Source organism: Papaver somniferum, chromosome 1 (assembly GCF_003573695.1).
Source record: "Papaver somniferum cultivar HN1 chromosome 1, ASM357369v1, whole genome shotgun sequence".
Taxonomy (NCBI): domain Eukaryota; kingdom Viridiplantae; phylum Streptophyta; class Magnoliopsida; order Ranunculales; family Papaveraceae; genus Papaver; species Papaver somniferum.
Genome location: NC_039358.1, coordinates 357,870 through 385,866, shown reverse-complemented (window position 1 = coordinate 385,866; position 27,997 = coordinate 357,870). Strand labels below are relative to the sequence as shown.

Here is a 27,997-nt window from a genome sequence, read left to right as displayed (position 1 = left end):
TTGACTACTTTAACTGAGCCAAAGACCTTTAAGGAAGCAATGAAAAATCCAAAGTGGCAAGTATCTATGAAAGAAGAATATACTTCCTTGAGGAATAATGATACTTGGAAATATGTTGCACCTGAACCTCACATGAACATATTAGGTTGCAAATGGGTGTATAGAATCAAACAGAAGCCTGATGGTTCCATTGAAAGATTAAAGTCTAGATTAGTGGCTCAGGGGTATAGTCAACAGGATGAGATTGATTTCAATGAGACCTTTAGTCCAGTTGTGAAATCTACAACAGTTAGAGTAGTTCTGTGTTTAGCTCTTCATTATAATTGGCCTGTAAAACATATGGATATGAGTAATGACTTTTTGCATGGATATTTATATGAGGATGTGTATATGTCTCAACCATAAGGTTTCCTTAATCCTGATTATCCACCTCATTATGTGTGTCAACTTAAAAAGAGTTTATATGGGCTTAAACAAGCTCCAAGAGATTGGTTTCGTAATTCAACTCTTTTCTTATTCATTGTGGTTTCAAGAAGTCTGTTTCAGATAACTCTATGTTTTTTTAAGGTTTCTTCCAGTGGTATTCTTATTCTACTATTGTATGTGGATGACATATTGTTAACTGGTAGTTCACTTGTGTTGATTACTGATCTTATTACATCTTTGAAGAAAGAGTTTGCAATGAAAGAGTTAGGGAATTTAGCAAATTTTATGGGTATTGAAGTTGTTAGAGATAATAACTTCATTTTGTTTACATAAAAGAAATACACCTTAGAGTTACTAGAGAAAGCAAATTTATTGGATTGTAAACCATGTGATACAACCAGTTGTTAAGGCACATAGACTTTCTATTCATGATAATGTAAAACTTGATAATCCTAGTTATTACAAGACACTTGTAGGAGCTATACAATATTTAACCACTACACCATATCCTGTATTTTGCAACATATCAATTTCGAAGGTGTGCAACGGATATGTCGTTGCACAAAGGTGCAACACCAATATACGTTGCACACCAAAAAACACGTTGCACAAAATAAGTAATATTTCTTTATTAAATGAAATTAATAGACCAACGTCTTCAAAAACGTGTAAAAACGTTGTGCATCAATGGCATATATATAATATCAGATATTTTCAGGGGTTTTTGTAGTCTTGTCATTTTAATCTCAGATTTTCTTTTTTATAGTACTCCCTCCGTTCTTTTTTAATAGGCCAGTTTCTATAAATAAAAGTTTCAAAAAATAGGCCAGTTTCCTAATTGGGAAAGTCAATGTTATTTTAATTTTTTGGGACCATTTTTCTCTTAACTTCTTTTGATGACAAGTGTCATGTGGACCACTTCACTTTACTTCTTTTGCTAACAAGTGTCATGGGGACCATTTCACTTCACTTCTTTTATTGACAAGTATCATGAGGACCACTTTCAATAATTAATTCTCTTAATTTCCTTAAATTTCGCTAAAAACAAAACTGGCATATTAAAAAAGAACGGAGGGAGTAGTATTATTCATTATTTTAGAAAATTCCAATAGTTTTTTACTTTCTCTTTTTTTCAGAGAATTTTTCTTCCGAGAAAAACCGAATCAAACCCCGTTTTTTTTCAGTTTTCACTCATAATCAAACCCATAGATCTTTATAGATTTACTAACCAAATTAATCAAGAACTTTCTTTCAGTAATCGGAACTCAGAATCTCGATCTATTCTCTAAAATCTTAAAAAATTCCTAAACCTAGAAAATCAATTTTGTTCCTGAAATCCAAAATCAATTCATCTGATAGTTGATTGCTTCGTTGATTATCATCAGGTATAAACCATTATCTACTACTTCTGTTGTTTAATTTAGATTTTGTTGGTTATCTTTTGATTTATTGTTTGACCTAACTCTGTGAAGTTGGAGTCTTACTGCATGGGGTGTATTCAGATTTCAGTTTAATGTGTTTATTGAAGTTGTTTTGGTGTATCGAAGTTATGGGTTTTACTTTGGAGTCTTGCTGTATAGATTTTGTTTGTTTGTTTTTATTTTATTTTTTGTATTATGTAAAATTTCAAGGGTTGTATTTTTCTTTCAATTTAATGGTTTGTTGATGTTGGTTTTATGTAAAGTCTCATATAAAAGTGAATGAATTGCATAAAGAGTTGGGTTTATGGCTTTGAGGTGGATTTTGAGTCATCTGTTGCTGTTTTAGGAGTTCATTCATGTTTAAATAGATTGGCAAGTGTTCCTGTCCTTGTCGTGTTTGTCGTAATGCAATACCTAAGAGGTTTGATTTTATATCATTCTTACTGGTGAGGGTTCTCAATTTTTCACTGTTTTTCTATATATCTGTATGATGTTTCAAGCATGGTGATTACAGTTCAGTTACTTGTGGAGTATTAAAGAATTGCAGTTCAATTCCATGTTAACCAGCCGGTATTCCTATCTGTGGTGTTCTCTTTCTGCATAATTGAAGTAGTAACTTGTGATCAGCTCCAATTTTGATATTCCTATCTTTTTGTTTCTACTAATGACTGCTATCACTTCAATTTGCTTTTGACTGTCAGGACTTCTTCCTAAACTTCAGTGCTATCTATCACTATCAGGTTAATTATCATACTTTCCTCAGCTAAAAGAGCCGAGTAGATAAAGGAGGTAGTTATTTGCCACGTCTTCATAAGACTTTAGATCTATTTTATCCATTGGTATAAAAGATTTGACCCAGATAATAATTAGTAAGACTTGCCTTTAGAACTTATTTTCTAAATTACTTTGATGGGCTTTGTATAATATCAGACGCTTTGTATGGTGATTGTATTGTAGATAGTAATGGAATGGATACAAAAGGGTTGCTTGGCTACGTGGTTATCCAAAAGAACAAATTTATAACACTTCCGCCACAATATTGACCTATGGTTCTTATGGACTTGGTGTGAGAATTTCAAATTTGAGTTTCAATTTGGATTGGCATTCTTAAATATACTTGTTTCCATTTGAAAGGGTACTTATGATTAGTTCTGGAATATAGCATAATGCTACTTCTCTGTTCATTTAATTGATGTTGCCACTTGCTCCATTAACAGCACCTTCACATTTTCAAACTAATTGTCTTTAATATTATTTTAGGTTCATGGCTCTGATTCAGATATTGATGCTTTATGTATTGGCCCCTACTTTGCAAGCATGGATGTAAGTTCATTTTGCTTGTTATTTCAGTCCGTTAAGTTGGATATGCAATGGGTGTGGCTTATTTCAAGCTAACACCTGAATGGGAAACTTTCATTTCTAATGCTCCATTTGTTTGATAAATTCCAGAAGTTCCAGCTAGTGTTGCGGTGCCTTAAATTATCGGCGAGAAAGCGAGGAGTATATTGCAGCTCATACCTGTTTTTTGTTACTGGTATTCCAATGCCTTCTTGAATACATCACAATGGAATTTTACATTTATGTTTGCAGTTGGTTGGATTTTTTGGAGAATCCACCTGGCTGTTCTCACAGCTTTTATATTTTTTCGGTTCTTTGATGCTAGTGGTACTGCACTTATCTTAAAATTCTTTGAAACTTTTTTGTTTTCACCGTGGCCTACCCTAGTGATGCTAGAAGATATTATACCACCAATGAATACATAAAATTCTTTAATGGCCATTCAATTTCCAAGAAGACACTTGAGTTTTGTCGTTCCAATTTCACAAAAAATACATTCCAGAAACTCAGGATAGAATTCCTGGTTGGGCATACGGTGACAAGGGTATATATTTTTCCTTGGTTTTGATTTTGTTTGTTGTGTCTCTACTTGGTCATTATATGTTTTGTTGTTATAGGTCGTCTGAGATTTAGAATTCTGTTCGTATAGAAGAACATAAGAGATGTTTAGGATACTAATCATATGGGTAAGATACTAGAGTTGTTTAGGATATTATTCTAAAGATGGAGTATTACTTACTTAACATTAGCCATATCTGACCGAAACAAAAACATTAGTCATATAAAACTTTCCTTAGAATTTCCAATGTGGGGAGAATATCCACTTTATCGGAATGTGCTAGTTGATACATATAGAGGATTATGCTAGTAGAAAAATTCATAGCAATGCAAAGAAGAGAGATTCAATAGCTAAGGTAGTCATGGTTCCTATTGAGCAATCTTTAGTTCTTTCAGTTTAGTATGCATCTGGTTGTTCCTTTACTTTGTGGGTCTTGTTCAACATATGAATGTGCTTATGAGTGCACTAAATTATTTCTGAAGGTACGTCTTCTTCCGTGGAAATGCTTATAGGTTCTATGTTATGCAGAAACCAAACAGGTGTTCCATCTAGAAACACATCTGGAGCACTCATGTCTGTTCCAGGCTCATCAGAAAGGTGCTTATTTTATGACTTCGCATTCTTCATTAGACGCCCCTTGGGATTCGTCTTGCTTGCAGGCTTTTTGCTTATCTGTTTAATTGGTGGGTTTTTGTTTTGACTAGGAATCAATCGACCTGCCCTCATGGAAAGGATCCCTAGCAAATGGCCGCTCCATAATGGCATGCTCCATGGAGGAATTATAGAGTAAGTCTGGCATAAATTCTATGTTTACTTGTCTTAAAAAACAACACGTTAATTTTGTATTGACCAACACACACACCATCATAAACTAAGTATGAGTTATTATGCTTTGCTAATTGCAAATTAGTGAAATTACCGTAATTGTCAATTTTCTCCGAAGCTTCCGTTGAATTTCAATCTGCAGTATTTCTACAATGGAACTGTAGCTAACTAATATGATTTGGTTTAATTGTGTAGGTCATAAGTGGCCATGCTTGGTGGGTGAGATCTATTGCATTTGACCCTAGCAATTCGTGGTTTTGTACCGTCTCTGCAGATCATACAATAAAGGTTTTTGGAACACATCTATCTTCCTAAATGCTAGATTTATGTGGCTGGTGCTTCAGAAAAGTTTATTGTATGCTTCTGGAACAATATCCAATCTTTCTTTAGTTACTTTTAGGGTTAATCCACCTTTCAATATATATTTATATATATTTCTTAACTAACTCGTTTGTAGCAGAAAACATACTCCTGTATTTGTGTCCTCTGATCCTTGTTTTTGATTGTTTTTTTAACTAGATATGGGACTTAGGATCTGGAAGGCTAAAGCTACATTAACAGGACATATCGAGCAAGTTAGGGGTTAGTTCTTTTGTCATAATTACACGAGCATGTCGTATGCTGGCGCACATTCTTATTGAGGACAATGCTTAACATATCTGTATTTTGTTATAGGCCTTGCTGTGAGCTCGCATCACAGACACCTGATTGGGTATTCTTGGTTATTTGGCTGAGCTGTAATCTGGTAGTGACAGGAAAGAAGCTGCTGAGAGTACATTGTTGGCAATTGCGGGTCATGTTTCCATATAAGGTGCCAATAGTACCCTCAAGTTCTGAATGACCTGCCATTAACACATTGAATTTTACCATTAACTTCAACTAAAACCTCATTGAATTTTACCATATTCCCAACGGATATACGCGTTGGTGAAATTCATTGGAACGCTTATATCCGTCCCAAATCAGACGTTTTGGTGTAGTGAACTGTTACAAGGCCTGATATTTGCTTTGGGGGTCGATTATGTTTTTCAGTTTATGCATTCTCCTTCTGATATGCACTTACAACTTGTTAAGAGGATTTTAAGGTATTTGAAAGGTACAGTTGGAATAGGAATTACTTTAAGAAAGAGTGATATTACTATTCTCAAAGCTTATACTGATTTGGATTGGGGAGGATGCCCAGACACAAGAAGATCTACTTCGGGCTTTGCTGTTTTTCTAGGTTCAAATCTGGTTTCTTGGTCATCTAAAAAACAACCTACAGTGTCTAAATCCATTGCAGAAGCTGAGTATAAGTGTCTTTCAGTAGATGCTGCTGAGTTAAAATGGTTCACATATTTGATGAATGATTTACAGTTTCAAAGAATACACAACACATTTGGCTAGCTAGATGTGATAAAGCTTTTAGAGGAATTAATCCCAATCCTCAGCATATCTTGGCTAGAGCAAAACAATTCTGGATAGAGAATGTGCAGGCTCAACGACATATTAAACTTTAGCTTGATCCAGCCTTTGGTCCTACCTCAAACAAACAGTTGGAAGAGCCCAGAAAGTGGAACTGCAAAAATCAACTTAGCTATCAATTGGAACCAAACAACTAACACAATGACTACAACTATGATTCTAAGGAATACTTTGCGTTATTGCAGAGAGGTTCGAACCATGGAAATCACGACTCTCAATAAGGATGTTGGAGAGGTGTTGGCAGCAATTGAAGCGCAACTTTAAACTTCAACCATCAGCATTGAAGCTCACAACACCAATCTGATCAGACTTCTCCAAGGCTTCCAAAGCAGTATGGACTGGCGTGCTAAAGCTATATGGGAAGACAGGATATCAAGCTTTTTGCTTCTTTCTTCATCTTCAAAACTTTTTACTTATGTTTCAACTAGAAAACTAGCAAACCGGACAACAATTGCATATGTTAGCAAGTGCCACTGGTAATGCGACAACAACTCGTAACTACAGGAGTTACCCTCCACTATGTATTTTTAATCTCTTGGATCAAGATAGATTGGGTGCATGTTCCTAAGTCAATGAAAAACAAGTCTGTTTTGAATTTTAGCTTCTTTTGAAATTTTATTATCGAAAAAAAAAACGTAAGACAATAAAACTCCTTTAATCATAACTTTGGCTTTTGGCGGATGCTTAACTGAGCAAAAGAGTTACAACCCTAAGTGTTTCATTGGGAATATATGCATCATGCCTTATCGAGACGCATCCGAATAAAAGTGCCCTGGGTGCTTTTCTTCTCACCCTTCTTTCATTTGTTCCACATTAGGATTTCTCAAGAAGAAGAAAAATATATACGTAAAATAAAATAAATAAATAAACCCCAAACACTCCAAGAGCATCTCTGAATTTAAGGAATAACAAAATAAGGAGTCCTTTTAGCTTTGGAAATTGAGATAATTGCAGCCCTGCAGGTGTGTGGCGCACACTGACTTTGATGGTCTATGGGGAGACCCACAATTTGTCTTTTAACAATGAGTGAGCAGTATGTAGAGAGAGCCCGCCCGCCCGACAATGATACAAATTTCCAAAGAAATATCTGTTTCTCACGAAACTTAAATAAAATGAAGCTAAAGTACCAACCACAGTTCAAAAACAAGATAAACAAAAGCTGGCAGGCATACATGAAAAGATATGAATCACATGATGAAGGCAACCAAACAAGATAGTCTGCGGTTCCCCGCAATTCAGGTCAACCGTACTCGTAGAGAAGACAATTAGGCAGCAGATGTACTTGCATTGCATCCAAGCCATCCTCTACTTGCCCTACCAATGGCTCAAATTTGAACATCACCATAAACCAACGGGGAAAGCCAAATAAGAACAAGGTTAGGAAAATATATATCGCCAAAGTGCGCATACGGATCCAGAAATTCAATGGTTAAGATTATTTTATTTTATGTGGATTCATATTTTCAATAGAAAAATTCCTTTAGCAACCATGAAAATATTCACAGCTTTCCTAGTTCAAATTCTTAGCCATGAAAAGTGCCTTTGACAAAATAGTTTTTTCCCCTTTCACCGAGAAATGTGTCTCCGCCACTGTCACACTGATAAATTTCTGCGTAGGTTTCTGTAAAAAGTGTATATTTGGTATTTTAATTTGATCGGTTTATTAGTTAACGGGTGATTTACAATTACCATGTATTTTTAAAATATTGATCCTGGTTACATAATTCTTAGTATTGAATCAGTGCCGGAAATTAAAATGTCACATGCACACCTATTAGAACATAAAATCGGCTAATAAAATTATCACGAGTTTCGGTAGAAAAAAAGAAATGAACGCAAAAGATTGATCCCAGGTATATCTTAAATGTTAGGGAAGTTTAGAACCGGAATTTTATTTATATCGGTGTGTAAAAATTTTATTTTTAGCATGGCTAGCTGGGTTCGTAGGTTAGCAAGTCTTTTTTAGAACTTCATAGCACCATTTTCGTTTGCTGGTGAGGAAGGACTATCCAATGATTGCATTGACGGTTGTCAAATATGCATTTAATTTTCATACTCCAAATCACAAGTCATGATTAGCTCGGACGACGAGAATTAGAAGACCTAAATTATTGATAGCAGGCACTAGCAATGAATATTTGCTAACTTTTGTCTTTCATTTATAGATTTGTCATGCTGTCTTCTATAATGAAAGTGTCGGCTGTTCTTTGTTCAAAATTAGTATGAAGGTGTTTTTTTCCCAAATTATGATACTGTTAGAGTTATTTTGTATTCGGGTCCCAAGTTTTGGTACAGTTTAGTGTTTGAGTTCCAAGTTTGTCCAATTTAGTGTTTGCGTCCCAAATCTATTAGTCAAACCATTTCAAATTAACATCTTCAAATCGGTAGTAACCTGGTAGCGTCTAATGGAGTTTGTTTTACATCGGGGTTCACATCATTCATGGTCTAATGGCTGAATAACTTGTATTGAAATGAGTTGACTCAGTTTGACTCATGGATTTGGGACCCAAACACTAAATTGGACAAACTTGGGACGCAAACACTAAACTATACCAAAATTTGGGACCCAAACGCAAAATAACTCATTCTGTTATCACACTCTTGTCTTTGATGTAGCTTCAATAATAAACTTCTAAATCCTTTTACCATTTTCTTCAATTTAGTGTAATTAGTTTGCGCGTATTTTAGGATACCATAGTAAAAGAACAAATGTATATGTGCATAAAGGCCAAGTGTTATATAGTTCATATGAGTCTAATATGGAACTCTGGAAAATAACTGTCTAAGATCAGAATTATTTGGAGCTTCCCATGAAAACCAAGCAAATTGAGCAGTGGCGGAACTGGAAAATGGATGATGGGTGGCTTGAAAACAACTTGGTCTAACTTGGGCTGGCTTAAGCCTATTTTTTAGGCTTGATTTTTCATAACCAAATACAAATACACTATAAAAATGTAAGTTTTTCTAGACTTTGCGCTGGCTTAAGCCAGCCCGAGTCTCTACACAATTCCGCCACTGAAATTGAGAAACCGAGCTGTATAAGAAATCATCAGTTAAATTTTGATTTTATAAGTAAATAAATAAAAACCTATGAAAACTGTTGCCGAACCGAGCAAAACGGAAAGTGCTCCAACTCAGAGGCTAGAGCTTGTAGAGAAACAATTCGATTGGCCAGAAACCTAATTCCTTAGATTTTGAGTGGGCTGCAGCCACGATCTGTATGCACATCCTAAAATATTTTATAAGAAATTATGATTTACATCGAAACAGATTTCGTTGACATGGTTCTATTGACATTATCTTCTACTTTAATAGTACAGATATGACTATCACTTGTGCCGAAGGCAGGGGTGATGCCGTCGACGCCAAAGACACAACACGGCATGAAAATGACGAAGTCACCCGACATTACTTGAATTTAGACATATCACGACCGGTAGTTGCCTATTTCTGCATAATGCGTATCAACGATATCGACAGCATAAACATTTTGAAACTAGACAAACATACACTATCCTTATTTCATTGATACGTAGGACTAATTTCTTTCCTGATCAATTAATTATTAATAAAGTTGGTTAAATTCGAGTTCGATAGATTGGAGTCATTTCAAAAACCAAGCTCAATATATGTCCCTTTGGTTGGATTGCCTCTATAATGTTGATAATATTGATTGATTGTTGCCTTGTGCTCTGTTTTCATCCCTTGGAAAAATTGCAAAAAGTTTCCACTGGCCAGCAGGCTTCTATTACGTTCAAAATTTTGTATTAGCTGCTCCAACAGGAGATGATTAGGCGATTAGAAACACTTTAGAGCTTTATAAATTTTTCGGTTGATTTCTTAGATTTGGGGAGATGGTAGACCGTTAGTTGAAGTTACATGATAATTGACCGACCATTTTTAGCCTTTAATAAATAGGGACACTTCCACATAAATGTCGATCACGTGATATGCTTGATCCTCCTAACTTCTACCAGCATCCGGGCAGTAATTACTAAATGTTAAATTAAATTAGAAATGATAGAAATAGATTTTAATTGCATCCAAAAATGTTTTATTGGGAGATTATTTTTTTCTTGATGCAAGAGAACTACTTCATTAAGTCTTAATATTACATAATTTCTTGCTAACCTTCCTTTCATCCCTGAGAATTCTACTGTAATTTTCTGGGATGTTACACCAAAAAACAAAAGAAGATCTGTTAGTTGCAGCCTTTTTAGCTATTACATGCGCTAAGTTATTAGCTGTTTTTTTGATATGACTAACACCAGAATACATAAGAGAACTAAGCAAATGCCTTATTTCATCTACATAACATTGGTTCATCCAATAGACTACCGGTTTGGCATCGGTGATTGAACTAATTACATTTTTACAGTCTGATTCAAATATGACATTGTGAAGATTCAATTCCTTGGCCCAATTAATAGCAAGTTCCATGGCCAAGCATTCTTCCTTCTCTGGATCTATTCATCCATTGTAGTATCTTCTCCTGATGCCTCTGGTGGTACCTGTAGAGTCCCTAACAATTAGACCAATTCCAATTTTTTAGATAAGTAATCAAAAGAAGCATTTATATTCATTTTTAAACAGCTATGAAGAGGTGGAGTCCATTCTTGCGAATTAGATCCTTGAGTTTTGAATGCTGATGAGATTCCTCTTTAGAGCATAGATTGAGCAAATTCGTTATTTTCTTACAAGCTATCCAGCAGTTAGGTTTTTTATTTTGAAACACTATAATACATTTGTTCTTCCAAATCTGCCAAACTGTACACATTGCAGTATGTATCCATCGTGAATTCTGTGAATCAATAGTTTGTGATGGTTGGAACCAACTTGCAATCCATGAAGTTATGTTAATATGTTGCAACTGACTGTTACTCATATTAATACTCATGCCTAACCAAACTGAGCGAGCATAATCACATTCCACAAAAAGATGTTGAATTGTTTCTGCTTGAGCTTCACAAAGAGGACATGTAACATTTAAATCTTTTTTTAAATGGCTAATTTTCTCTATTGTTGGAACAATGTTTCTCAAACATTCCCAGATAAAGAGTTTTACCCTATGTGGAACTTTAGTTTTCCAAAGATTTCTCCAAACGATCTTCGGGTATTGCTGTGAGTGTATGTTTTGTTGTGAGTGTATGTTGTCACTCCTATTCAAACTAGTCAGAACTTTATATGCCGATTTAACTGTAAATTCTCCCGTCCTATTTGGTTCCCATATCAACCTATCTTGACCATATTGAACTAGATGCATTTTTGGTATTAACTCAGCAATATCTTTTGGGAATAAGTCTCTTACAAGTTGTATGTTCCATCTTTTAGGGTTTTGTAAAAAAAGATCACAGACATACACAATCCTTGCTGGATCCCTAAAGTTTTCATTAGGAGTTGGAGGAGCATTCATACCAGTTACCCAGTTATCATACCAAACTAGAACTTTTGAACCACACCTTATATCCCATTTATGAAACCTCCTCACATTCTCTAGACCCAATTCTATGCCTTTCCATATCTAAGATGAATTCTAGTGCTTTTCTTGTAAATGTAAGAAATCACAATAAGGGAAATATTTGGCTTTCATTCTTTACCTATGGTTTATCAGACTCAGTGCATAATCTCCATGCTAATTAGGTGAGCAAAGCCATATTGTATTTCTCTAAGTTTCGAAAAGAAAGACCTCCATCTTATTTTGGAACACACAGAGAATCCCATGATGTAAACTTGATGCCCTTATTTCCATGATGACCCCACCAATAATTCCTTTGCAAAGAGTCTAACTGTTGCAAAGTATTCTTGGGTATCTTGAAGTTACTCATATAATGAGAAGGAATGGAATTTAGAACAGACTTAACCATTGTTATTCTCGCTGCTTGGTTAAGGGTTTTAGAACTCCATCCTTGGTATTTTCATAAGATTCTTTGATTGAATGAAAAGACTTATTTTTAGAGTTACCTAATAGAATTGGTAAGCCTAAGTATTTATCTGAAGTATAAAGCTTTTTAAACCCTAATTTATTAACCACCTATAATTTATCTTCTTTAGACACCTTTTCACGTATGAATTCCGAAGATTTTGAGTAGTTAATAACTTGACCAGACAGTCTGCCAAAATGTTGGAGAATATTGGTAATATGCTGAATTCCAACATTGGTTGCTTGAAAAAAAGAACAAACAATCATCTGCAAAAAGAAGATGATTTATAGGTAATGAGTTGTGAGTGATTTTAAGACCTTGAATCTTATTTTTATGTTGTGCATCATACAGAGATCTTGACAGATACTCCATACACATAATAGAAAGATAGGGAGACAGTGGGTCTCCCTTTCTTAAGCCTCTTGTATGAAGTATGGATCACAGGTACTACCATTCAGACGAATTGAAATCGATGTTGTCGAGATGCATTGTTGAATAATAGTTCTCCAATCCTCACAGAAGCCCAAATGAAGGATCATATTATATATGAAGGACCAATATACACTAGTAGAATAAGGGGTTATGGTCACGGTTGTCCTTGTCACGGTTTAAGCTACAAACGTGACTAAATGTCTGGTTGACACGGTGTTTTCAGATCCCGTGACCGTTCATCGTATCTTTAGTCCCGGCATCTGTATCAACCGTGTCTCCAGATCGTAGATATGTAATGGTCTCGGAATATTGAGGGACGCGTGTCTAAATCCTTCCAATAACTACATAAAATACACGTGTCTAATAACTGTCTGAAACTACGATGTAAATTTTATATCCATCTCCTCTTTCCCCTTTACGATCATGGAGGAGAAAAAATCGGGGTGAATCTGGTGGTTGGTTAATCTCAATCCCCATACTTCCCACTGAATACTATAATTGTGGGAGTGAAGGTTCGAGAAAGCAAACCCAAGTTTCCCCACCAATTCAGTTTTTTTTTTCTTTTTCTTTTTTTTTCCAATTTCCCATTTTCTATTTTCTGTTCCCCTTATTCCCCCAATTTTCTTTGTTCCGGAGAAATCAATTCCCTCAGAGAAACCCTGGAAGAGAAAGCGGTACAATTTCATGATGGTAAGTTCGGTTTTTATCCTTGATTTATGAATCTAACAAACCCAGATTGTTTGGTTTCTTAGGGTTTTGGTTACCTGTTGCATATCATGACATTAGAATTTAGGTTGTAAAAGGTGGAAGGGGAAGATTGGATCCTCATTGCAACGCTGTATGATTTGTTGATAGGTAATTATTGGGAATCAATAAAGTTTATTGCTTAAGATTTGTTGATAGAGAGTTATTGGGAATATATGTTTATCAACGTTGAATATATGTAAAGTCTCCTATTTACGTTGTGATTTACTGTATTTGGGTTGTTAATGTTGATTTTGATTTTCAGTGAATTATGATTGTTACGTTTCCAAGTAATTTCAGTTATTCAAAATCTATTGAACTTATTTTGGGATGCTCAATTATTATTAATGGTTGAGTTTTTGCATTCAAAGAGTTGGGTTTGAATGGTTTCTATTTATTTTATTCAAAGGAGATCGTTCATTGCTCAGTGGAGTCTTCTTGATCGTAACTTCTAGTCAACGCGGTAAGCTCTGAATCTTCAATCTAGCCCATCTTTTTCTTTTAGGTCAGACTTATGTTTAATCTTTAAAGATTCACTTTCCTTAATTTTTATATATGAGTTTATGTTTGTATAACTGAATGGATATTGTCACCCGAGTCGAAGCATGGGTTTAGGATTATCTCAAAGTTGCTAGTCAGACTGCACAGAGAAGGGAACTAAGGAGAATCTTTCTCCCATATGAAATTTGTGTGAACCTTAACCATTTCCGTAAAACTTTACATTAGGTAAGACAAGATTTTTTCCATTATGGTGTTGATCAGAACTATACTTGTTGTACATTGGAGAGAAATTTCATGCCAGTAGTAGTACTGCCAATTTTGAAACTCATAGTTCTTCAAGTCATGAGTTTTAAAAGAAGCCATTGGGTTGTATTTCAGACCATGATGATGCTCCCAACTAAAATAGGGGAAATAGTTTTTGATATATGTAGATTTGTTTATCCTTACTTTCATGACTGATACAGTCTTAATTTTTATCCCAAAAGATACATACATGACAGACAGTAGCATTCTACAACTATCTAAAAACGAACTATATTTACAAGCCTTCAGCTCATAATTTTCTATTTTGTAACATGTAGACGAAGGAACACAAGCTTGTAAGATCACCAAAGTTGCAGGAGAACCAAGTAAAATAAGGAGCTCAGAGAGTACAAAATATGAGCATTTTCTAGATTGGAGCAGGCTGTGACCAGCAATCCTGGATGCAGTTGCTGAGTTTTAGAGAGCCAAGAAACTGCTGCTCTTCTGAAGTAAAATACTTAACACTTGTTATTCGAAACAATTTTATGATAATTTTGTTGCTTTCAACATCAAGACTTAAAGTCCTGTAGTCCAATGTCATATTCCATTGCGCATCTAGTACTTTTTAATGTCTTAAACACTCAGCAAGCAGATCTGCATGATTATACCATGTCCCAGCAACTAATTCAATTCTAATACTTCCTAATTTCTTTAACACTCACCAAGCAAGTCTGCATTATTAGACCTTGTCCCAGAAACTAATTCAAATCCGTGGGTTGATTTGTCGTGACCTCTTTCATGTTAATAGTAGATGTTGTTAATTCTAAATATGTTTGTTCGTTTCTCTTTGGTTATATACTTGGGATGAGCTATTTGAATATTGTGGAATTTTCCTTTAAGTACTCGCATTGATGGACCTTACTTCTGATATATTATCAGAACTAGCACTCTTCCGTTGTTGCTAATAATTTTCAAAGGCTGTTAGTGGTTGACACCTCTTGCTTGATTCTACTCTTAGTGCTTGGGGGAATAGCCTAAATAAACCTAAGCCTTTTCTTTGCAGAGGGGAATACATTTCTCCCCATTTTTCTTGAAACTTTTTGGGTATTTGAACATTTTTCACATGCCAACTTACCCTTTTCTCTTCTATCATTGTCATACAGTTGAAGCATAAGCATATGAAGCTCACTAGGTACATTGTTTGTGAATTTTGAGAACTGTTTGGTCGATCTATACTATATTATGCGTAATCATAAGAAAAAGATTCCTTCAAGTTTTATAGGACAATAAGAGACAGATCTAGCAGTTGAACATTATTTGTCAGAAAATGTGGGAGTTCGAGTGCAACTGCTTGTGAAGTACCTAGTTGGAGTGTCGCAGGCTCATAGGTATATCTCGATTCATTGTTTGCTCATCTCATTTTTAAATCAAATTTGGTGTTCACTTTAGAAATTTCGGATCACTGTTAATCATCATTACTCACCGCTTTTTTCAATATTGCATATGGTACCTTTTGCCTTCTCTTGTTCTCTATTTAGTTGGTAATAGTAAATTTTTCGCAGTGCAATATGGGGATAATATCCTCGGGAATATGAGTAAGTTTGTCACATTGCATTACTAGTTGATCTATTTTAAGTGGTAGGTAGGTCATACTTGTTTCCTTAGAAGAACGGTTTTCATTTTGAATAAGAGCCAACTAAAGAAAGATTTTTTTTTTCAAAAAGGAAGGGCATATACATACATTCAAGATGTATTTATTCGGCATTCCATTTAAGAATTTATCTGTTCTTCCTAACTTGGTTCTTTGTGGATTCCATGACACTGCTACTGCAGTTATGTTTTCATGTAGTTCATCATTGATTTCCAGTGCTCGTAGTTTTGCTCTAGCTTGATGACATGCTGTTATGGATTTCAGGTTGCAGAAGTAAAGAGTTTACGTCTTTTGATGTATTCCACATCTCCATGCGTTATACACAAGACAGCAACAAACTTGAATTTGAAAGTTTCTGACGACAAGCTGGGATTTCTGGATATCTTACTAATTCAAGTACTTTCAGCATTTTATAGAGATATATTCATCAATTTCTTTTTTGTTTGTGTTAACAGTATGTTATACTAATTTATGGAATATCGAGGAACTGGGGGCTCCTAAACTGCACTCAAAATCTATAAACTTTGTAATTTCAGACGGGAAATTTCACTTTGTAAATATATTGTTTGGTTTTGAATCTATGTTCAGTATAATGTTGGTTACTGCTTCGTCAATTTTCGTTTTTATTGTGTATCAAATGCCTGACCAATATCTGAACTTGTCACGGGGTAGAATGTAAAACGAGACCAAAGATCAAATTTAGACACGATGTGAGATGTGATCCGTGACCAATAACCAAATTTGTACACGGTTTCGTAGAAAATTCCGTGACTGAAGGAATTTTGGTCTCGGTGAATTAACGAGACCATAGACTACACTTTTGGCCTCGCAGGCTTTGGTCACGGTTTTTCAAAAAATAGAGTATCGTGACTATAGATATTTGGTCACGGTAATATACCGTGACTATAAGACCTTTTTGTACTAGTGATAACCTATCAAATGCCTTTGACATATCTAATCTGAGAGCCACTAAAGGAGACATATCAAATGCCTTTGACATATTACCAAACTCCTCTCTATTCCATTTAGATAACTCTTTCATGATTTTCATTAATCTATCATCAAAGTTTTGGGAAGAGTGACAATGAGCATTGATTAAATCAATACATTTTTGATATCTCAACCAACATTTATAGAACTTCCAAGACTTATTAGGTCTCTGATTTTTAGTTTCAGTATATAACAGAATTGGACAATGATCTGAAGCTCTAAAAGGTAGGTGAAAATGTTTAGAGTCAGGAAATTGCATTTTCCAGAGAGCATTATGCAAGGCTAAATCAATTCTGGCTCTTTTGTATCCCTTATCATTAGTCATATTGGTCCAGGTATGATTGGATCCTGTGTAGCCTAAATCCAACAAACCGGCACTATCGATCATATTTCTCACCCAATTATCTACTGAATGATTATTTGTATTTTGGACCTTGTCGTTGAGATGAACATTAAGGTCACCAAAAACCATCCAAGGTTGAAAAACATTATCACTGAGATCCTTGAGAAAATCCCATTGTAATTTTTTCACTTCTACATGGGTAGAGTCACAAACACAAGATAATAACCACTCCTGTTTAGATGGATTTGACTGTATTAAAACATGAATCATGTTGTCAGCGCTACAGACCACTTCACAGGGAAATCCTTGTTTCCACAACAAAATTAAACCACCCGATAATCCCTCATAACTTAAAAACTATGAATTAGGATAATAAAATCTCTGAGTGAGAATTTTGCTCTCTCTACACTAATTTTTTTTTCAGAAAAAAATATTAAGTCTGGATCATGTTCTTTAACAATATCAACTAGATAATCTCTAGTGTCCTTGGATACAAATCCTTGGACATTCCATGCCAGTAATTTCATATTGATATAATTACAAATAAGATCTTGAGAGTTATTCTCGTTCTTAGTATTACCAAATAAGTTATGGCTATAGTGAGAATGCAAATTAAAACTGAATAGGATGCAACCTGAATTGTAAATGAAAGGATGGATTGATACCTGATGAGCAGCACTTGGATTTTTTCCTTTGAGTAGTTTTGTTCTGACATTGTTCCATAGTAAGATTGACCCGAATTAGGAGATTGTGAAAATTCATCCAACACAATATGGGTATTTCCAGAAGATTCTGCAATTGAACTAGCTGAATATTGACTTGACTGATTCATTCCAAAATATCCAATTAGGGATTGAAGTGGTTCTTTGAAAGGTCTTTGATTATGCAGATTAGATTTAAGCATATTTAGATTAACACCTGTATCTCTATTGAGATTATCGTATTTAGATTATCTGGATCGATGTTCTGAGTATTAAAATCATCCAAAGACACATCAAACTCTCCCATAGATAGATAAGATTTAAGCATATTTAGATTAACACCTGCATCTCTATTGAGATTATCGTATAGAGAAAGACCAGCTTGGTTATTTATGTTCTCTGTGATATTTTCTGGATTTAGATCTGAGGCCTGACTAGACTGACCTTTCTCCATCCTAATTCTTTTCCATGTTCTCTCAGAAACCTCTTCTCTCTCTCTTCCTCTATTAACAAATACTTGTAACATACCTTGAGAGTCGTATTCAATTCTAGTGATTGGAATGGTAGGAATCACCGAATTTCCACCTGGATGGCAACCTGGATCGGTTGGACTTTTCTTTTTGTACATGTCACCAGCGACTGAGAAGATTGAGCCACATAAATACTTTTATCTGCATGTAATAAATTAGGCTCAATTAAAGTATGAGTCACCATTGCATGATTAACTCCTTCCTCTGCATGCTCTTCTCCTTCTTCTGCATGTTCATTAGTTTCCATTTGCGGCTGCTGCTCAATTTTTGGTTGAACTTGCGGTTGATTAACTACCATCCTAACACCTCTATTATCAGGATTATCTCAAGATGGAGGATCAACAATAGATTTGGCTGAGAGATAACCTCTTTGTTGTTGGAAAAGAAAGTTAACAATCGTCTCACATTCTTCTTCTTTATGGTCTATGGTGTAACAATATCCACAGAGGTTAAAAGGATGTTTTTCATAAAAAAATACGTAACCAAACTTCTTCATTAACTGCATTTTTCATCCAAAGTCCCCTACGTAATGGATATCTGACGTCGATCAGTACTTGAACTTTCTGAAATTTACCCTTGGGAACAATGCAATCCGGAGGATCTAGTGCTCTTACCTCACCTAAAGCAGCAGCTCTACCATTAACAATTATAATGTTAGCGAATTATGGGTGCATGTTGTAAAGCATGAGCCACAAGAGTTGCTTAATGAGATCAACCTGGATTTTTGGAATAGATGGAGACCAAGGTTCAAGAACAAGTAAATCACCCTCGGCAAACCACAGATGAAACTTTAAGACAACTTCGTATTCCTCTTGGGTATAGAATTTTATCATAAAAGTTCCATCATCCTCCTTTTTGATAAATATTTCTTTACTTTTCAACCACAACTTTTTCAGCTCTTTATCTAGTTCAGTAACAGAGAAAGTTTTAACTGAATATACTTTACCCAAAAAGCAGAATTTCCGTTGAGCAGCACCCTGTTCCAAATCTTCAGAAAATATATCAGGTAGCTTTAGGGCTTTTAGCATGTTAGAAAACGACGAGCCTTCCATGTGTTTTTGAACTTGTTGCAAGTTTTGGTTCTTTGTGGAAAGGTGATCAACTTTGGGGTTGTAAATAGTGAAGGCGGAGAAGATAATGAAAAGGAGGAAAATATTAAAAAATACGTCGTATCTCTATGATTGAATGTAGGAGTGTAAATTTTTCCCGGCAGCCCGAGGCCCAGTACCGTCCTCCCTTTCCCATGACAGCCCGTCGATGACCTGACCCTTTACGGGCTGACCCGACCTATCCCATTTAAATAAGAGGGCGGGCACATGCCACAAGTCAAATTTTCTTACCCGGCCCAATACCCGCCATATTATCCCGTTAATGTTACCCGCCCTGTTAGCCCGCCAATGTTATCCATTTACCTAGCCTAAGTAACTATTTTCATTTGTTTTATCCTACAATATACTTGGTACATATACTCAATAAAGTCAATCCGCATAGTTCTCATATGTATTTATTAATTTTTACTCCATGGAATCTAAATTTATTAACCATATAGAGAAAATATTGAGCAAAATTTAAGGCAGTTTCTTTTTTTGATGATTCAATTCAAGAAAAATTATATGAAGTTTGGTTTATTTTGTTCCAATCTCAATCTCGTATTTGATTATTAGTTTTATGTAAAACTTGTGTATTATTACTATTTTATTTTTATTTTGATAACATATATATATATTTGTAATATTCAAGGCCCTCCCGGCCTTACCCGCCCGAGCCCAAATTACAAAACAGGCTTAGATAGGCCATGGGTACTAATTATATATAAACAACCCTTTAATTTCATGGATAAGAGATATTCCGACCCGCCCTATATGTTCCATTTAATAATTATGCCGAGCTCCCGTCACGGCCCAATTTACACCCCTAACTGAATATCAAACAGTTGTAGTAAAATTTGCCAAATCGATAACACCTAATCATAGGGATTGTGTAGGCACTGTTACCAAATCTAATTGTAGCCATAAGTGTGTGAGAGAGAGGATATTTGAGAATAAAAGGTATTTAAATCCTTGGGGAATGAACCAGTTAAGTAAAATAAAATGTTTAAAGAGTATCTTGCAGAATTTAATGATCAGGGTATAACAATATAAGGAGGATTAGTCAGACAAAACCACTCCAACTTCTCCGACGTTCATCCAAGTGCGCCACCGACCTAGCACATCGACATAGAAAAGATAATCAGATTCGATTTTCAGATGAAATTTATATGATATAATGTAGAGAACTATGGATTTAAAACATGCATAAGATTGGAAAGACGATTAACGATAGAATAACGAAGAAGTTTGCAACTAGATTTTTAGTGAGCTGACTCCGAGGTTTTCAGTTTTTAAGAGAGTAATGACCGTTTTATTGGGAGTATATATGCATTATTTATGCCTTATCGAGACCCATCTTAATAAAAGTACCCTGGATGCTTTTCTTGCCACCCTTCTTTCATTTGTTGTAAATTCGGATTCCTTAAACGTCAAACACTCAAGGAGCATCTCTAAGTTTAAGGAATAACAAAATAAGTACTCCCTCGGTACCACATGTATAGGTGGTAAGAAAAGTACATTGGATTCATAATTTTTTTTCATGTTTTACTTTTTGTCCTATTAGTAACCAAATTTTGTATGTACCATTAATAAGGGCAATGTATGAAAATATACATCATGGAAATACTAACCTGCTTATTAATGGGACAAATAAAATTCAAAATTTCGCCTATATATATGGTACGGAGAAAGTAATCCTTTTTCGGCCTTGGAAAACGACATAATTGGATCTTGCAAATTTGCCCGCACTGACTTTGACGATTGTGGGAGTAGGGGAGAGACCCACATTTTGTCTCTTGACAATCAGTGAGCGGCATTATCCTGCCTTCATCAGGCAGAGCCCGCCCGACAGCAATAGATGGACCTTTACAAATTTTAAAAGAAATATCTGTTTCGCACCAAAATTAAATAGATGAAGCTAAAGTACCAAATAGACAGAGTCCAGAAACAAAATAAACAAAAGCTGGCAGGCATACAAAGTTAGTGAAAAGTTATGAATCACATGATGAAGGCAGCCAAACAAGATAGTTTGCGGTTCCCCGCTATTTAGGTCAACCACATTCATAGAGAAGACGATCCTCTAAGCCATCCTCCACTTTCCCTACCAATGGGAAAAGCCAAATAAGAACAAGGTTGGGGAAATATATATTTTCAAAAGGCGATACCATTCCAAAAATTTAAGGGTTAAGATTATTTTGTTTTATGTGGATTGATATTTATCCGAGAAAAATGTGTTTACAGCCCGGAAAACATACTTTACAGCTTTCCTCGTTTAAACTCTTAACCATGAAAAACGCCTTTGAAAAATAATTGTTTCCCCTTTTACTAGGAAATATGTTTCCACCACTATCGCACTAATACATTTATATGCACGTTTCTTTAAAAGTGTATATTTGACATTTTAATTTGACAGTTGATTAGTTAACTAATGGCTTGCAATTACCATTTATGTGTAAAATATTGATCCTGGGTATATAATTTTTAATATTAAATCAGTACCGGAGATTGAAATGTCATATGCACATTTATCAGAGCATAAAACTGGCTAATAAGACATAAAATTGGTTAATTAACCCAATAACGATAATTCCTGGATGAAAAAGACGTGTAAAATTTGATTTAAATGAATGCGAATGTTAAAATAGCCAGGATGTAAACAGTTTTATCCTACCCATTTTCAAAACCTTTTTCTTATTTTTAATTTACATCAGGATGCATCCAGTTTCATCCTCGCTCTTTTTTAAGTTTAAGCCAGGATCTCCAGTTTCATTCTTACTATTTTTTTGGTGTCAATTTCAGCGATACTTATTTTTACTCGTCCTTTAGAACCATGTTTTAAAAATATTTGGATAAATGACCCATTTTCCGCTAACAAAATTGTCATCGAGTTTAGAGCTGGAATTTTATTTCTATTTTTTATTATTAGATAAAGAGTATTACATTAAACAGTTGGAAGCCTAACAAGCCAAGCTCCAACAACATACTACTACATTAATTGAATAGGTTGTTGTGCTAGCATACCAACAAGCCTTATGGATAACCTAGCCAAAAAACCCGAAACGGATAGGGGGATGAGATTGTGTATATGGGCTAAGATTGTGTCACAAGGGACCGAGATTATTTATATTGGTGTGTGAATTTATTTATTTTTGGCATGGCTAGCTGGGTTTGTAGGTTAGCAAGTCTTTTTTAGAATTTCATAGCACCATTTTGGTTTGCTGGTGAGGAAGGACTATCCAATGATTGCATTGACGGTTGTCAAATATGCATTTAATTTTCATACTCCAAATCACAAGTCATGACTAGCTCGGACAACTGACAATTAGAAGACCTGAAATATTGACTTCTAGGCGCTAGCAATAAATATTTGCTTCCTGTTCTCTTTCATTTGTAGATTTTTCATGCTGTCGTCTATCATGAAGTGTCGGCTGTTCTTTGTTCAAAATTATTATGAAGATGTTTTTAGGCAAACTATAATATTGTTGTCATACTCTTGTCTTCGATGTAAGTTCAATAATACTTCCTAAATCTTTTAACCATTTTCTTGAATTTAGTATAGTAAGTTTGTGCACATTTTAGGACAAGCATGTACCATGGTAAAAGAACAAATGTAATTTGGGTATGTGCACAAGTCTAAATGTTATAGTTGTACCAGTCTAATGGAATAATATGGAATTCTGGAAAATAACATTCTAAAATCAGAAAACCGACTGAGAAACCGAGCTGCATAAAAAGTCATTTGCTACATTTTGATTTGCTAAATTAGAAGGAAAAAAAACCAGACAAAAATTGTTATCGAACCTTTCGGAACGGAACCGAAGATTGATCGGCTTGGTTATGATTTTAATATAAAAACCGATTTATGATCAGCTCGATGACTGTTTTTAGCTAGAAGGGAGTCGGCTTACCGATGTGTAGTCATAGAATTATTCACTCTTTCGGTTTGCTTTATTTTATACAAACTAGTGTACGCACGTGCAAACTTGATCCGCGTCCATCACGAACCTCTAGTAAAGGAGTGGGTAAGGCTAATTTTCATCTCGTTTAACTGTTATATCCTCATATTATTTATTTCTCGTAGCTTGTATCGGCACATTATAGCGGTAAAATTTTCCAAATGAAATTTGTAACTTCATAACACCATACATCTACAATGCCTAAGGGGTGTTCCTTTTATATAATAGATATAAATAGATATTTCTCGTGTACTAAGAAAAAAAATTAATATACCTACTTGAAATTCAAATAATATCCATCCAAATGAGCAAAAGAATTTTGAAAATTCAGATTATGCTTAAAAACAAAAGGAACAAGAAGTAGAACTGATAGGCTACAGAGGAGTTTAATCTTGGGCTCTAACAACAGCAAAAAAAAAAGAAGAGAGATTCTTTTGCTACCGGAAAAATACTCATCTATGAAAACCCTGCTAACATGAGTCATAGGAGCCACACTAGTGAGAAGGTGTGCAGTTCCACCCCCTAAAATATGAGCCCCTAAGCGCAATTTAAACAATTTAATCCCATTCTAGGCCATTTACATCTCCAAACCATGCTCATATTGATGAGTTGTTGATGTAGGGCATCTACAAATTCTCAGTGTATTAATTGTCCCAATTGATCCCTTACGTTGTATCAACAATTATAATTGATCACTTTTTACGTTGTATCAACTTTCACGGTTGATCCACAGCCTCTATTGTGATTTACTTGTTTCTCAAGTCTAGAACTTCTTCTTTTAGAGTTTTACTATTTTTAGATTCTTCTCATGCCTATATAAACAAGCTTATTTCGTTCTTGTAAAACACATTATTATTATCAAGTTAATATTAAAACAACTCTTTCAGAGTAATCTATCTTTCTCGTATTTGAACCCTATTATTCTTTCTGTTTTCTCATCCTTTTCTTCTCTTCTCAACACCAGCAATCTCTGAATTGCTTTCTTCTTACACGTACAACACTAGTTGGTATCAGAGCAAGAGTTTTTAGATTTTTATCTAGAAACAGATCCTTAAACCCGCTTCAGCAAACTCAAAACCCAATAAACAATGGCAGATAAATCTCCTACCCTAGATGAAATTGCATAACTTTTGAAACATCTTCAAACCTCTATTACCTCTTTGGAAAACAAGTTTGATACCAATGAAACTAACGTCAAAACTCTTACAGATAGTTTTACAAAGCAGCTTGGAACTATCGAAAGGAGGTTAGTATTTCAAGGAAAGTATATAGACAAAATATTAAAACACAATGGTTTAGAAGAAAAAGGTCTTCCAGGTTTGTATGATGATAAGACAATAAAATAAAAGATGAAGAAGACGATGAAACAACTAAAGAAAAGAAAACAAAAGACCAAGAAGATGATGTAGCAAATAAAGTTAAGAACAATCCTTTTGTTCAGTTTACTTATGTTCCTGAAGAAATTTCTCAATTTATTAATTTCACAAAACAATTTGAGAACTTTCTTAACAGTCCGCTGCAACTGTGAATCTCCCCGGTGATGAAGACGAGGACAAGTTTGAAGCCGATCAAGAACAACGATGGGAAGATGAGAAAAGGTTAAAATATAGCATAAATCCTTATGGAACTTTACCTGAATATAAATTGAAAGTTGATATTCCTAACTTTCATGGTGGTTTACAAATAGAAGAACTGTTGGATTGGTTTTATGAAGTAAAATCTTTCTTTAATTTCATGGAGGTACCTGATTCTTCTAAGGTAAACCTAGTTGCATATAAACTAAAAGGTGAAGCTGCAGCTTGGTGAGATAAAATCTGTGATGATCGACGTAACATTCACAAGCCTCCAATATGTACTTGGAAAAGAATGAGAGACTTATTAAGAGATAAGTTTTTACCCAGGGATTATATGCAACAGTTGTTTATCAAGCTTCAAAACTGTAGACAAGGAGCTAGGCTTGTGGAGGATTATGTAGCTGAATTTTACATCTTTGTTGCACGTAACCAGTTGAATGAGTCTGAAGAACAATTAGTTACACGTTTTGTAGACGGACATAACAACTTAATTCAACAAGGGATGACACAATTTGCGTTTACTATGGTTGAAGCTAGCCAACATGGCTATTAAAGTCGAAAGGCGTGTGTTTTATACTTCCAGAAAAGAAACCCCACGACAAGCTCGTTATCAGAATTATTACAAGGCTGCCAGACCACATAATTCTTTTTATGGTAATCAAGTGAAAAGGGGATCAACAGTCGTTGTTGATCCACATGAATTCAGTTATGGTCCATCTTATCAACCACAACATCAACCCGTGAGTTTTTATTTTGCTCAGCCAACTTCAACTACAAATACTTCATCTATTTTACCATCACCTGTTGAACCTCAATCCATTCAACAACAATAAACTAAACCAGCAAGTATCAGAGTCTCTAATAGAATGCAACACCAATTTCCACCCCCCCAATAGGGCTCCTAACATTTATTCAAAATTTCGTGGTGATAAATGCAATAAATGTAACCAACACGGTCATTCTTCATCTGGCTGTCGTCGCTTTAATGGTTTTATTGGAGATAACCAGATGCATAGTGAATCAAAGGATACTGAAGTTTTTGATGATGAAGAAGGTGAAGAAGTTGAAAATATTGAATTGCATGAAACTTATGGTGATCAATTTGTTGGGATGATTCGACCACTCATGCAGACTGAACCATGTTATTCTCAAAGACATAATATTTTCAAAAGCAAGTGTCTTATTGGAGGTAAAGTCTGTGATATGATCATTTATAGTGGCAGTGTACACAATTACATTGCATCTGTTATTGTGGAGAAAATGGGATTACCAACTACCCCACATCCTACTACTTATTCTGTAGGTTGGGTGAATAGTTCTTCAACTCAACGTATTACTCATCAATGCGTTATTGAGTTCTCTTTTGTTGGCTATAAAGAATATGTGCTCTGTGATGTTATCGATATGACTGCAACTCATCTTCTTCTTGGAAGACCATGGCAGTATGATATTAGAGCAGTTCATAATTGTTTTGAGAATACTTATACTTTTTAAAAATATGGTAAAAGAGTGACTCTGTTTCCTTCAAAGTCTTCTTCATTAATTAAAGAATGTAGTGATTGCAAGACTACTGCTTTGGTGGATACTATCTCTCGCTCTTTACATTCATCCCATACTTTGAGTTCTCATAAAGACACCAAACCTATGGTACCAATTCCTACTCAGGTACAACCTTTATTATCTAAATATCATGCATTATTTCCTGAAGAATTACCTGTGAGTTTACCACCTTTTAGAGATGTTTAACATTACATTGATCTTATACCTAGAGCTTATTTACCTAATCAAGCTCATTATAGGTTAAGTCCTACTGAACATAGCATTTTACAGGTTCAAGTTACTGATTTATTATCTAAAGCATTAATTAGACCTGGTAATAGCCCTTGTGCTTGTCCTGCATTTCTGGTACCTAAAAAGGATAATGGATGAAGAATGTGTATAGGTTGCAGAGCTTTAAATCGTATCGCAATTCCATACATGTTTCCGATTCCACGCATTGAGGATATGATTTATCTTTTAGCAGGGTCTATTATTTTTACAAAACTTGATCTTCGCAGTGGTTATCATCATATTAGAATAAGAAAGGGGGATGGATGGAAAACTGCTTTCAAAACGAGAAAAGGTTTATATGAATGGCTTGTTATGCCTTTTGGATTGTCTAATGATCCTAGCACCTTTATGAGACTCATGAATCAGGTTTTACAACCCTTTCTGAGTAAGTTTGTCATTGTATACTTTGACGACATACTGATTTTTAGTCGCAGCGCAAAAGAACATTTCAATCATCTTTCTCAGGTGTTCAAAGCATTACACGATAATTCTTTATTTGTGAATTTAAAGAAATGCACCTTTATGTCCTATGAAGTTACTTTCTTGGGATATGCCATCTCTTCCAAAGGTATTCATGTGGATCCTTTTAAATTTCAAGCTATTATTGATTGGCTTGTTCCTACTTCAAACAAGTGAGAAGTTTTCATGGATTAACTTCTTTTTATAGGCGTTTTCTCAGAAATTTCAGCACCATTGATGTACCTCTTACTGATTGTTTGAAGCAAGAAAAGTTCATATGGACTGAGGAAGCCGATAAGAGTTTTAATACTCTTAAAGAAAAACTATGTTCAACACCTATTGTTGTCATGTCAGACTTTTCAAGTTGACTGTGATGCTTCTATTATTGGAATTGGAGCAGTTCTATGTCAGGAAGGACATTCGGCTGCTTACCATAGTGAAAAGAATTCTGGTACTCAGAAAAAGTGGTCTACATATGAATTGGATTTTCTTGCACTCGTACAAGCTCTTAAACAATGACATGCTTATTTGGTTCATCGAGAGTTTGTCATTAATACTGATAAATATGCATTGAAATATCTCCAGACTTCAGCTAAGGTTAACCACATGCATGATAGGTGGTTATCCACAATTAACAAGTACACCTTTTCTATTAAACATAAAAGTGGAAAACTTAATCAAGTTGCAGATGCTCTAAGTAGAAGGCGACATCTTTTAGCAACTACTCTAAATGAGAGTTTTGCTTTTGATTATATCAAAGAGATTTATGCTGAGGATGATGATTTTAAATCACTTTGGGAACAATGCAGTTCTTTGGCTCATGGAGTTGATGATTTTCTCATTCAAGATGGCTACTTATTTAAAGTAATCATCTTTGCATTCCTAATGGTTCTTTACGTCTTCATTTAATACGTGAAGCATGGAAGTGGACTTGGTGCTCAGTTTGGTAGAGATAAAACTATTTCTCTAGTGGAAGAACGCTATTATTGCCCTTCACTCAA

The 27,997-nt window shown here is 34.9% G+C and overlaps 2 long non-coding RNA genes across 12 annotated transcripts; both read left to right on the top strand.

The window, feature by feature from the left end:
* The first annotated feature begins 1,573 nt into the window (after positions 1 to 1,573).
* LOC113276554 lies at positions 1,574 to 6,628 on the top strand. Of its 7 annotated transcripts, none has more exons than XR_003324543.1 (9): positions 1,574 to 1,811; positions 2,549 to 2,636; positions 3,108 to 3,170; positions 3,297 to 3,381; positions 4,273 to 4,341; positions 4,449 to 4,530; positions 4,765 to 4,857; positions 5,089 to 5,151; positions 5,245 to 6,628. It is a non-coding gene; the product is annotated as an uncharacterized LOC113276554 (long non-coding RNA). The 7 variants fall into 7 exon arrangements; XR_003324528.1 differs by having other exon boundaries at positions 2,805 to 3,170; XR_003324533.1 differs by lacking the exon at positions 1,574 to 1,811 and adding an exon at positions 2,805 to 2,913 and having other exon boundaries at positions 1,820 to 2,636.
* Positions 6,629 to 12,780: 6,152 nt separating this feature from the next.
* LOC113324738 lies at positions 12,781 to 16,104 on the top strand. 5 transcript variants are annotated; one of them, XR_003347947.1, is made up of 6 exons: positions 12,781 to 13,076; positions 13,180 to 13,241; positions 13,540 to 13,593; positions 14,213 to 14,383; positions 15,038 to 15,262; positions 15,790 to 16,104. It is a non-coding gene; the product is annotated as an uncharacterized LOC113324738 (long non-coding RNA). The 5 variants fall into 5 exon arrangements; XR_003347948.1 differs by having other exon boundaries at positions 13,173 to 13,241; XR_003347945.1 differs by lacking the exon at positions 13,180 to 13,241.
* The last annotated feature ends 11,893 nt before the right edge of the window (positions 16,105 to 27,997 follow it).